At 42.7% G+C, this 5,604-nt stretch overlaps 1 protein-coding gene across 10 annotated transcripts in view; it reads right to left on the bottom strand.

Annotated features, from left to right (window-relative positions):
* The window catches only part of LOC118333359 (collagen alpha-1(XXIII) chain-like), a 121,127-nt gene that overhangs the window by 113,495 nt on the left and 2,028 nt on the right, over positions 1 to 5,604 (bottom strand). The window lies entirely within an intron of this gene.

Below are 5,604 nucleotides of genomic sequence, written 5' to 3'. Positions count from 1 at the left end.
CGATTGACTGAGATCTGGAGGTTGGACGGCAAAGTCCAACACCTTGAATGGCTTGTTGCTGTGTGTCTCGAAACATTGGCTTGAACCAAGTTTTCTTTTGGCACAGGCGAGTTATTGCCGGGCTGAAACGAGCCACTCCATCACCGTGAATACCGTTCCGGATGAACAGGAGTGGTACAGTGGTCTCAACAATGCTTAAGGTAGGGTGGTACGGTGTCAAAAGAAACAGCCACCTGAAACGGCAGAACGAAGGGTTTTCCAGCAGACGAGCGGCCAAACGCGTCAGCACTGCCGCTTCCTTCCCATAGTTCTGCCTGTGCCGTGGTTGTTCCCAGGTAAAGCTAGTGCAGCACGCACCCGGCCATCCACAAGATGAAAGAAAATGTTATGTGTGTCAGAGCAAGCCGACCTGTCAATTGCTCCGTGGTCCAATTCGTGATGTTCACATGGCCCAGTGAGTAGCTTCTTGCCGTGGAAGGGGGTTGCTGCATGTGCACCGCTGACTGGTTCTGGTGTATGCAGCCCCATACACAACATACTGTGAACACACTGTGTTGTTCTGACACCTTTCTATCAAAACAGCACCTCTATTTTTTTTCAGCCGATTTGGAGTACAGTAGCTAGTCTGCCGTTGGGGATGATGGATCGGACCACACGGGCCAGCCTTTGCTCCCCACGTGCATCAATGAGCCTTAGTTGCTCATGACCCTGTCTACGGTTCACTGCTTTTCCTTCCTTGGACCTTTTGATAGGTACTGACCACTGCCGACCGGGAACACCCCACAAAAGCTGCAGTTTTGGAGAGGCTGTGACCTAGTCGTCTAACCATCACTTCTTTCTGATTTCACAACCCCAGATTTTTTCTCTTACAAACTTGTAGTCTTCAGGGGACATCACTTGAGTAAATTTATCAGACTAGATAACTAGATAACACTTTGATCACTAACCATCACAAACCAATCACTAGTCAGATTAGATTTTAAAGACCTATGAACACACAGTGCCTGACTACTGGAGAGGAGCACATTGTTGTCATTGCTAACTGTATCCAACTACCGCATGTCTTATTCATACATAGTTCCACACACTACATAGTTCAGGAAAATAAAAATTCCCCCCAAAACAAAATAAACCAGATCATTTCCTGTCCTTCAGTTCTTGCCATCGTTCAAAAGCCATATGCGGAAGAAGGGCAGGTAGATAGGTAGACAGGCAGGTTTTGTTTAGAAAAGATAATTTGATTTATTGATTTCTGTCAGGATGTAAAGATAATTTCTAGCTTTGAATCCAAATCTAAGATATCTCACTTCTTTAACCTAGCGCTACAGGCACAGCCATCTCCAAACTAAATAATTCCTGCTTTCCAAGAGGCAGCATTCCCCTTCCCTTCTACAAATAAACAGAGCACACTCAAGCCTTCCAAAATGATCCTCCAAATGAGGACAAGATATGAGGAAGAGTCACTCATTTTTATTTGACTCTTACAGTGACCAGAGGGAATAACAGACATATCAGCTGATGGATAGAAGTAACCTGAGGACATGAGGCATGCACAGCTGTAAAGCTGCTGTCCATATGATGATGGTGCTAAATACAAAGCAGGCTGCAAGGAAAGAAGGATGAAGGCAAGAGGGGATGGATGAGGCCATTTCCTTTCTAACAATGTCCATCAGGAAGGAATAATCACCAATAAAGTAATCGGCAACATTTCCGACACAGCATGTTTCCATTAAAGACTAAATCCCAATAAGATACAGTAGTTTTAATCCATGTATTTAAAACACTGATGCACCTTAGACCCTACAGACCCAATCTGAGGAATATGTGTGTGTTTTCATGCATACACAGACACTTGCCTCTGTGCAGCAGCAGCAGGATGGAAAGTATTTTGTATTTTAAGAATTGTCTATATTCTACCCTGGTTTGAAATCTCTTTATTTCCCCTGCAGCACAGTGTAAGAAGGAACCAGGATTTTCTGCCACAGGATACCATCTTCATAACTGACTTCATACACCGTGAATTTAAAGCAATGCAGTCGGTCACTGGGAGCCAAACCCTAAAACATATGCCTGCAGACATCAAAACAAACACACGTGCACAAAACAAATGGATGCAAGTGTGCAAATAGAAACACATAGAGTAAAAGGAAGCAGAGACTCACACACGTGCACACACAGAGCTGTGCTGCTCTCCAGCATATTAATACTTGAAAAAACTGCCTACAGCCTAAAGCTATAGCGGAACAAATCTAAAACAAGACCACTTATGAAAACAAATTTCCTGCGTTTATTATTTTAAAATGGTCATTAATGGATCTTATATGGCCTATGTATTCTTCCTGTGGCGAGAGATTGTATAAGTATCTGCAAGCTTCCCGTTTGATTTATTGTAGCTTTAAAAACAAAATGCAGCCCTGGGGGTTGTTGGCCCCATTTTGGGACTCCGTCTCCCTAAAAGCCGGGCTTTCCCCCCATCTCCTCCTGCATGCGAGAGAGCAGGAAGCTAGGCAGGGAGAGCATGCAGCCTCCCGTCTGCCTCCTGGGTGAGAGTTTGATCCTCAGACAGGCTGGTTAACACCAGCAGACAGCTGGTGGACCTCGCACAAGACATTATACTGTATTTCACAACTGCAGACAGTGGGACTATAATAGTAACCCACTGCATATGCAGGAATATGGAGACACAGTAACTGTACAGAAAGCAGAGAAGAATTTATGTTAAATACATTTTCTGTTGCTATGTGTACAAGTGTCAAGGAGCCCCGCTGTGAGCATGCTCTCTCAATTATATGAATACACACAAACACACATATATGGGGGGCCTATGTTCCCGTTCAGTGTGTTAATGAGCTCTTATCTGATGGAAATTGATCTGACAGCACAGCCAGGGGTCTGACCTCTTGCCCTCGTATACACTAACACCAAATACTTATATATGACCTATACTAACTGAAGGACCTCAGTCCTAACTATGACGTAAGAAACAAATGTACACTTGAGGATATGCTACAGTGTTTTTAACTTAAAACGTTTAACTGTAGGTGATGTCCTATAACAATAACAACAATATTCGATAAACCAATTTCAATATATGAACAAGGGCTCAATTAGCCGATGACCAGAAATAGAATCAGAAAACAAAACAAAAACGAACATCACAATTTCCTAAAGCCCAGAAAGACATCTTATAATTGGTTGTTTTGTGTAACTAAACTCCAAGGATAATCAGTTTACAATCACAAAAGACAACACAAAGCAGCAAATCGTCACAACTGAGAAGCTGTAACTGGTGGATATTTGGCCTTTTTAGTTTATATTTTGTCACAGTTAAAAAAAAATCTGTGAAAGAAGCAATGCAATCCAACAATTTCTAAAAGGAAATTTAAAATGTAAATCCAAAGCATTTTTTCAGAAAGTAAATACATTTACCATAGTGTATTTTTAAATGTATTCAATTGTTCTGAAAGGATCTGATACTCAAATGTTTACACCACTAAAGATCACGTATGCCTTCAATTTGTTAAAACATAAAAACCCCCCCAAAAACTGTCATTTCAACAGATGGGCGATGACTGCATCGTTTTAGCACCCGCTCCTGCTGCACAGTCTGCAGTGACTGGTGACTGAGTAATATTAATGGGCGTCTCTGGCTAGCGTTTATTTTCGGGCCTGTGTCCAAGTGTGGGCAGACTGTGTGCTCCCCTATTCAGCATCAGACGTGTTAAACGGCCCTTAAATGCAAATTGCAGAGATGACAATACACTCCCCCTTCACAGGACACATACAAGCCCTCACATGGTTCTAATTAGCGCAGCCAAAGGTGTTGTGTTCATGTGTAAGTAATGAATCTGTGTGTACGTTCGTGTGCGAGAGCATGCGTTGTGTGTGTCTGTTGAGGGAACAGGCGGGCGTTAATTGCAAACACCTGAAGGTTGTAAGCAGAGTTGGACTGTGAGATAGTTTGCCCAAGCCTTAACGACGGCTGGCCGTGCCGTTTCTGTGAGCATTAAAGTGTCATAATGTTGCTTCCACTGAGGCGATACGAGAGATAAATGTCCCTTGAGTCAAAGCCTGGAGTCAAATACTATTTATAGACTGTGTCTCTGCTATTCCAGTGGTGACTGAACCAGAGGGCTTTGCCTTCAAAAAACTTTTATTTTTCATCAGAAGGAAGTCATTCAGTCAGAAGTGTCAATGACAAATTCAACATCATAATTTTCAGCGCTACTGCAGAAGTGCTGCCCCCTGTTGGGCCCCTGTCTTCATGCACACTGAAAAGTGAGCACCCTGATGTGGAGGGCATAGCTTTAATGGCAGAAATGCCGCTCATGCTGTGTGGCAGCGTGTGTCTCTCACACACACATACAGGCAGAAATACCTTGGCCTGTGATCCTGGTGGTGAGAGATTCAAGTTTCAGGTGGGAAGAGTTGGTGCTAAAGGGAGAGGAAGGTCTCTTCTTACAGTGTCGTGTTGAGAGAGGTGCCTCTGTCGGCCCCTCAAAGGCTCAGGGACAGAAACTCAGACTTACGCACACACACGCAGCCACATGGGACCATGATACAGACATGTACACTCTCTCACAAGGCCGCAGATGGGATGCACACATGTAGGCACAGACCCGCTCAGATAAATGTAGATAAAAACATTTTACATAAGTCACATATAGAGTACTTAGCTCAAACACATGCACACCCCTGATAGCACCAAGCTCATGTGACTTCTTGAGCATAAAAACACCTGGAAAAACTCTACAATTGCAAGTTTATTGGTTGAGAAACCCCAATTGAGAGACAAACACATATTGCAGAGTAATGTTAACAAGTCTGTGTTGAGCAATCTAATTGTTGGGACATGAAAAAAGTAAATGTCCACAGGCCTTCAGTTGCATCAAAGCCACAATAAACAAAATAGCCTTTTGTTTCACTAAAAACAAAACTCCTTATTTAAAGGAAACTGGAAAGAGAGACCTTTAAATAGACTTCTGAATAGTTGTGGACTGGAGTGGTTGTATTTCAGTGCCAAAACCACTTGATTACACAGCAGTTCAGTAAAATTGACAGGAAAATGGGATGCAACATCTGATACAATAATGTGATCTAATGGTCTAATTACATTAAAATGCAAAGCACCCAGCAAGTCCTAATTGGGCAACTATTTTACAAGGTACAAGCACGTCTGATTACAATTCCACTAAGTCATAAATGCTCTAAATGTCGAAAATGGAACTACAGCAAATAACTAACACTTGCATTTGCCAAATCAGTGGCTTTGGCTCTGCTGAATCCAGTGCAATCAACAAATACTTGCACCGACTTCGCTGACCAGCCAGCAAGACCCAGCGAGCTATCTTGGCAGAGCCAATTTCAGACTGGAAAACAGAATGTGTTGAAAGTGGGCCAGAAATTCCACTTGTGAATGCTTTCACCTGTTCCTGTTGTTGCAGGGCTATTCACACCCAGAGACAAAGAGAAAGAAAGAAGGAAAGAAAGAAAGAAGAGCCAGAGAAGGAAATTCCCCAAATGTGTAGATAAGCATCTTAAAAAAAACTCTGCCATAACTTCTTCAGACAAAATTTTCAAAGAAAAAAATATGTGTGAACAGAT

This window comes from Morone saxatilis, unplaced genomic scaffold (assembly GCF_004916995.1).
Source record: "Morone saxatilis isolate NCDOM2014 unplaced genomic scaffold, NCSU_SB_2.0 Contig22, whole genome shotgun sequence".
In the NCBI taxonomy this organism is placed as follows: Eukaryota; Metazoa; Chordata; class Actinopteri; family Moronidae; genus Morone; species Morone saxatilis.
The sequence above is the reverse complement of the archived record's forward strand: the minus strand, read 5'-3'. Positions and strand labels throughout refer to the sequence as shown.